This window comes from Eutrigla gurnardus (assembly GCF_963514095.1).
Source record: "Eutrigla gurnardus genome assembly, chromosome: 17".
NCBI lineage: Eukaryota > Metazoa > Chordata > Actinopteri > Perciformes > Triglidae > Eutrigla > Eutrigla gurnardus.
Genome location: NC_139928.1, coordinates 9624154 through 9631826, shown reverse-complemented (window position 1 = coordinate 9631826; position 7673 = coordinate 9624154). Strand labels below are relative to the sequence as shown.

The following is a 7673-nucleotide window of genomic DNA, read 5'->3' as shown; positions in this document are numbered from 1 at the left end:
CACAGCCGTGACTGGATGAGGCTTTCTGGCGTTTGTATGTGAGCCTCCCGCGACCTATTTTTTTTTGCCTCATTGAGAAAGCTTTTGTGGCAGGGCGTGATTAACAACACACACACACACACACACACACCTAGAGGATGAATGAATGGCAGGCCCTGACTACCACACAGGGCTCCTATTGATGACATCATTGCTGAGCATCTGGTCACTGCTCCACCCTTTCCATGTTTCAGAGAGCCATTCAGTCGGCTTCGACTGCACCATGGCTCTTTCACAGACATGACGCCTATTGCTTATTTTCTAGAGATTATTCAATTTAGCTGGCTCCGGTCATGAACAAAATCAGCACAATCAACAATTGGCCAGTTTATGCCCTTCGGTCAGTACAGTACAGATAAATCGAAATCAATTCCTCCGGCGCATGTTTCATTACTTTGCTATTTTGATATTGATGGAGTTTGCCTAAAGAGAGCAAAAGAAGCACATAAAACCCCCATCTGCATCGTAAATGTATACCATAATGACACTTTTCAAACAGCGGGTCTCGTTTAATATAACAGACATTATCCAAAAATGCCCTTGTTGAGACGATGCCTATGGTTCTCATGCGAGGAGCGGCTTGTTCAGCCTGACTCTGGGTGTAATGGCTAGAAGATTACACAGTCTGGAGATGTTTATTACTCTTCATGAGCAAAGCATGAATGAGAGAAATGCAGCAAGACTGCCAGCTTTTGGTAAAGAGATGGAATTCAAACAGGGATTGATGCATTGAACGAGTGGATGCTGCTGAAATGACAGGCCTTTTTGATAAATCAATCCCAACACTGTGATGAATAAAACCACGCAAATAAATTGTGGACAAATTTTGGAAACAGCCTTTTCTTGATTTTCTCTCTCTCTTCTCACGCTGTATCGTATCAAGATCAACGTAGAATCACACTCTAGATCTGATCTCTAACTGCCAATTACTTAGTCCCAACAGGTCTTTCAGGAAATGGCAGGCCAGCCGTTCTCTGGCTTGACCAATCACAAGCACAGTGTGGGTTTCTCTTCAAGCTCCACTACCTGAGCACAGGGCCGGCTAACACGGTGCCAATTAAACACTGAATGCCAAGCCTGTACTCTGTTGGACGTCACCTGGTGAATGATAAGGTATCACGTAGTTAGCTAACGTCCAAACCATGTTTTCCAATTACCCATGCTGATGAGAGTTTGTGCTTTTTCTCCCTGCAAAAGCTTGGCTCGTTTTAAATGTAACGTCTGTTTGATACTTGTAGTACATCTTGTAGCAATGAATAGCCGCGCTGTGGTTCTGCGGAATGTGATGTCATTTACTGCTGTGCTTTGGTGATTAACCCCAAGAGAGCGCTATCATGTAGCGATTGTACAGAAACAGCGTTGGGTTTTTAGGCGACGACACAATGCCCCTTTATGTGTTACACTTATCCAGTGTTATGTCTTGCGTGGAGATTATTAATTGGCCGTCAGAGTAACGAGGCAAGCAAAGAGATGTTTGTTTTCTTTCACGGGAGGCTTTGGGGATTCAAATCTCTGGGGTCATTATTGCCAATATCTCTATGTCGGGTTTGATTTGATGATTTGATTTGTGTGTTTGAATAGCAAAAGGGCAGGGTGATTTCTTGGAAGGTAAGATTGAGAAGGAGGGAGAACATGAGCAGGAGACGCCTCCGAATTCCCCACTTCTCGTCTCTTTCCCTTCCCTTCCCCTCCTCTTCATCCCACCCCACCCCTCTCCGCGAGGCTGCCACCCCACCCCATCCTGCTCACTCCCCTCCTCCGTCGGTGCAGCCAGCCACAGACACTTGCTTTTTGTATGAAGGGGTTTAACCCAATGAACAATCCTGTCTGTCTTTCCCAAAATAAGCCAGTGGGAGAGGGATCGCCGAGTAAGCCAGGGAGATTGGAGCAGCGAGGTGCACAGCCCCTGGTTATAAGTCCTGGGAGTGCTGCTAGGACCCACAGCCTTTTAGCTCAATGTACACTGCCTGCCTGACTGCCTGACTGACTTGACTGACTGACTCAGTCTCATTCCACTGTTGCTCACTCTCTCTCCCTCTCCTGTCCCGCTCCCTCGCTCCTTCCCTCCTACTTTCCACCCTGGAGAGCGAGAACGCACGGATTGGGAAGGTGCTCCTCAGACCTGTGTCTGGACAGCTCGAAGAAAGCACAGAGAGGATTTTTCACTCTTCTCTCACTCGCTCTTTCATCCTCGAGCTCAATTTCTCCACCTCTGCCAAACAGCACATGGATGGACTTTTTTGCTTTTTGCCGGAGGCAGAAATATAATAGTTAAACAGACAGTTTGCTCCACCTGCAGTTGAAAATATCAATTTTTTTTTAAACTTTTTGGCTGTTTTTTTTCCTTCCCTGCACTTGCAGGTCTGGACCAATTCAGGGTGCAAGCTCTCTCTGCCCAGGAGGACAGCATTCCTCTTTTTTGGCTGCATGTTCATTGAATATCTGATGCCATTGCATCCCATGGGAGACCCGCGTGGCTGAAGCAAGGAGGGAGGTAGAAGAGAGACCCACCTGAAGCTCACACCTACCGCTGCCCTTACCCAGTGCTCCCCCTGCCCCTCAACGCTCTGAGGAGAGAAAGGTAAGCTACCTGCCCTCACTTTTCCCCTCTCTAGGGCTCTGCCAGCATCCTCGTGTCCCGGCATCTTTTGCCTTTTCACTTTTATCACATGTGGCTCCAGTGGCCGAGGCCAAAGGAAACAGAAGGAGAAAACAGGAAAGGCGAAAAAATAAAAAACAAAAAACAGACAATGCAAAATATTAGTCACGGGACTTACATAATTCTCCTCAGACCTAAGCTAGAGCACAGCGCAATGGCTTGCAGATTAAAAAGACCCAGTGCAGTTTGTTCAACCAGTTAATAATCAAGTTGTGTTGAATAATACAACTTAGAGTCTGATTATATTTAAGGTGGAACTGTACATTCTCTGTCCCCTGACTTCCTCTGTAGTCACTGTAGGCATTTTCTGGGTCTTTCTGCCCTGATTGGTTATTGATTCGGGTTTTCGGGCCAAGACATCGTTGATGCATACATACCTGCATACATATGGGACTTGCTGATGATAATAGAGTGGGTGTGGTGTGTATAGGGGTGTGGCAGTGGGATATGTACAGTGGGTTTGGCTCAGTAACTCAGATTATCACCTAAAGAGGAGTCTCCTCCATGTGGGTGGATCTTGTGTTTGTGTATGTGAACGTAACTGCTACTCATATCCCACGTTCTGTCGGCACGGACTTGCTGCTACTTTTGGATGGTAATGATGTCCGAAAAAAGTATTTTGAAGTTTCGTATTGTGAGTGGAATGCATTAATGTGAAGGACTTACTGCAAATAGACACATGCTCCAATCATATTTTCCTCTTCTCCTCTCCTTGTCCCCCTGTTTCTTTACTCTGTCCATCCACTGTGACGCCTCTGGCAAGCGACACTGCATTCCACTGTAACGACATCCCTCCGTCACAAACAGAAAGAGGACAGATAGCCGTGACTCTGAGTCCCCGGGTATCCGGCATGCCAAACTAACAGAGGGATAGAAAGAGCTGAGCGAAAGGGAAAAGACCGAGAGGAACAGAGGAGTGAACACGTGCAAAAATGCATGCTTTGCTGAGATGATACATTTTTCGATCACATGTGTTTCAGTGCACCAACAGCAGGCTTTTTTAGTCAAGGAAGGAGGGAGACGGAGAGAGTGAGGTGTAGAGTGAGAGTAAGAGAAAGAGAGAGGGGGGAAATAGTCTGGAAAAGACAGTGTGCTGCAGTTCTCAAATCCAAAAACATTTGGCAGCATCCGTCTATTTTGCTGGCTTATGGCAAGAAAAGTACACTGGATATGTACCTGTGCGTGTGTGTATGTGTGTGTGTGCACGTGCAGCCACACATGCATGCTCCTAGGTGACCAAATCTGTGTGAGTATCAAAATGTGTTACACAATCCTTCGAGGGGAGTGGGTGAATGGATACACACTAAAGCATGAACTCTCCCCCTGGCAGCGAAGTACAACAGGAGTTCTCAGGTCTGCAGAGCTGCTGGTGCAGCAGCAACAGCGTCTGCTTTACTGTGCAAACTTGCATTTGCTCATAAATTTCGGGGCCTCTCATATAGACGTATTGTTTTGCAGTCAGCTTCCCACCCTCTCTGCGCTACAGGCCCTATAGGTCGGGAGATTTATGCCCCTCTCCGCATCACTAGCCTTTTTCTTGGCATGCTTTTCCATGCCTGGCACATGCATGATGGCAACATTGTGCTGTGACCATAGCAACCCCGTGCCTCTGACTGGGACCCTCTGTTCTCCAGCGGGCAGCAACCGGTCACTTTCTTTGTCACCGGCGGCTCAAGCGTGTTTGTTTGTGTGCGGTATACTGTTTAACCACAGCGAACAGCCTCCAACCAGCCGGCCCTTCAGGGCTTTTGATACAAAGTGCCGAAGCGTGACCAACCATACACAAACAACGGTCACGCTGAATGCACGGCAGCACACGCGGCGGCACACGCAGCGCACTTTATCCCCCCGTGCAATGCAAACACTTACATGGATTTAACACTCCTCGCACACATGCGCACGTTTCAAACAGATGAGCATGCTCTCACGCTGCCTGCTGCCAAACTGCCTGCTCATATAGAGCTGAGACTCTCGCGCCCCGCTGCAGCATATTTATAGGCCAGAACGTGTTGAATTTGGGACATTTAAGACTCAAATCTCAACATCAGCTTTGCCTTTGAGGGAAAGTCTTTGAGGATAATTGTTTCTGTGATGTCAAGGTGGAAGGACAAGTTCTCTGTAGATCTATAAGCTTTTTTTTTATGTAAGAGTTCATCCCCATTAGAGCCGCATGGTAGAGAGACAGTCTAATCTGATTCTCAGGTCCATCTTTGCTTGAAAATCTCTCACTCTTGTTTCATCAAATAGACACAGTTTGAGTGGATTTATACTCTCATTGGGGACGTTCAAGGATTTTCTAAGAGCAGAGAGCAAAAGGGAAAGTAGGACAAGTGAATTGAAGTTATATGCCTTCTCTGTTGCTCGCCCCTCTTTGGCTTGTAAATTAGTCTACACTGTGTTGCCACAGGGGGGCAGAATACCAGGCAGTTCACTGGTGGACACACAGGCACAAACACATGGCATCTTGACACTGAAGAGAAAACCTGTATTTCTGACTGGATTATTGAATCATTTTGAGTCTCCTTCAATGAAATATCTCATGACACCGATACTATTCAAGGTAGTTTCTTATTCCTCTTTTCAACTTTTGACCAACTTTCAGATGCAGAATCTACAATCTTAGCCAAAGATCTCTGGATCATTAATCCTCTGTCATAAAGCCAAATCCCTTTTCAAAAATGTCTCAAAACATTCATCTGTCCCTTGCATGTGTGTGATACTTCCCTGAATTGTACTCCCATATAGTCTTTTTACTGCATGTTTGTTTGCTTTTGTGTGTGTGTGTGTGTGTGTGTGTGTGTGTGTGTGTGTGTGTGTGTGTGTGTGTGTGTGTGTATTTAGTCTGATGCCCATGCTAGCAGGAAATGAGGGAGAATGCCACTCATTCTCAAGGAAAAGTCAACGCCCACCTTTACTTGCCTGGAACCCAAACACCTTCAGGAACACACACACACACACACACACACACACACACACACACACACACACACACACACACACACACACACACACACACACACACACATGCAGACACTTTTCACACACACATTTCCCCTTTTGTTTCATAGGTGCTTTGGCATAAAGAGGAAAGAGTGTGAAAACAGGGCACTCCTTTAATGGCTTCACTAACAAAGAATGCTTTTTCTTCTCAGCCAGGAGACCTTGTCTGAAAATACAGCCCCACACACACACATACAGTAGGTGCCCACGCGCTCAGGCGCATATTTTAAGGCAAGCTATAACTGATACTGCCGATATACTGAATGAAGAATTGCAGTGAAGGGCGGTGGAAACAGAATAAAATACAGGCCCTGGTCTTAATCAGAGCCTGGACCATAACATTCAAGATTAATAGGCTGGATTTGGTTTTCAGCTAAATGGGGAAGAAGGAAAAAGACATATTGCTGCGTGCAGATGCAGGAAGATTTGCATCTTGTCTCCCGTTACTTCCTTTTTACCTCGCGTGCTTATACTCTCGGAGCTTGTTTGCACATCACCAGTAGTCGCCTTGGCCCGAACACGCGGCTGATATATGTGGAAGTCAGTCGGCTATATGGCAGATAATGAATCTGCACAAACGTACAGCCCTCCAGAGTAGATGGCGCAGCACATTATTAATCAGGCCCTAGTATCGAAGGACACAGTTTTGGCTCCCAGCGCTGTATGATGAAGAAACAGCAGTAGGAGGAGGGAAACAAAAGAAAAAGTAGAAAACTAATTCAGCTTTCAAATTTTTGCCAGTTTAGCCTGTTTGTTTTTCTCCCTATCTCCCCCTCTAATTCATGTGTCTGTCTCCCTTTATCTGTTTATCTGTCTCCCACTTCACTTTTATTTGCTCAACGTTGTGTCTGGACTAGAGGGAGTTTTTCCACTGGGCTGGCAGCAACAGGGGGACAGGGAAAGAGAGACAGGGAGAGCAAGCAGTGGGGAGGCTTGGCAGACGCCCCTTGTTATTTCTCCCCCGCCTCCCATTGACTCTGTCAGCAGTGGCTCAGTCTCAGCAGGGCCTCGGAGCTCAGAGGGGCTCGACAACATGCCCCCTTCAGCTATCTGGGAACTCATCACAGGCACGCTTCGGGAGTCAGAAGCACTTTCATCCCTGCGGTGCTTTGTTATAGTTGCCCCAATTTGTCCCACTTATTTTTTTTATCCTTTCCATCATCTTTTTACTGGTATAGACTACAAATCCTCTTTTCAAACCCAGACTCTTTACTGGGATCAAAAAACCCTGCGGTAAAGCAACCTTGTTCTCTGACGTCACACATTGCTTTCAGTCACTGAGGCCCGAACAAGGCAGCAATCAAGTCACGGACAAAACACGTATTGAGCAATGCTTCCTGGAGTCAAATCTATATTTTTCCAATCGTGTGCCGGAACTTTTTTTTGTGGGGGGACAGCAGCTCGTGTTTAAAAAAAAAAAAATCCAACAGGAACAAACAGGAATGAGAGCCTCGGTGCTCATCCAGCAACAGTGCTGTTCCTAGTTAATGGGATGTGACATCTCCAGTTCTGCCGCTGAGGCTGAGTTTTCCCCTCCTTCGATGCTGGAGACAAGGAAGCAAGAGTTTCCCATGTGTCGCCTGAGGATGTGTATGACCCCACTTACCAGCCTTAGTTTCGGAGGGAAAAAAAGTTGAATCTGTAACACGGTGCGAAGCCAAGCGAAGGTTGTTTGATGTTTGGTTGGTTCAGGTAGCTGTACAAATGAGTGTACAGTACATGCGGGTCGGTTTATTTGCCAGTTGTTTTTTTTTCTCCCCCTAATTCATTGCCCCGTAGTTCACCGTCTGGCAAGAATTGTGTTGCGAGGTTCCAAAAGCAGGACGTTAGGGCCAACTATTAACAGGGGTCAACTCCTGAGTATGAAACTCATATTATCCCTCTTTTCATCTTTTGACAGATGTTTTTCCCAGGCCAACTGTTTATTTTTTATTATTTTGCTTCAGATGCAGGATGGATATATCTCTCTCTGATG

At 46.3% G+C, this 7673-nt stretch overlaps 1 protein-coding gene across 1 annotated transcript in view; it reads left to right on the top strand.

The window, feature by feature from the left end:
- The first annotated feature begins 1819 nt into the window (after nt 1–1819).
- The window catches only part of col8a2 (collagen, type VIII, alpha 2), a 41873-nt gene continuing 36019 nt past the window's right edge, over nt 1820–7673 (top strand). Inside the window, exon 1 of the mRNA XM_084031802.1 lies at nt 1820–2620. The gene's annotated coding sequence lies outside the window, so the exon portion shown is untranslated. The remainder of the gene's footprint in view (nt 2621–7673) is intronic.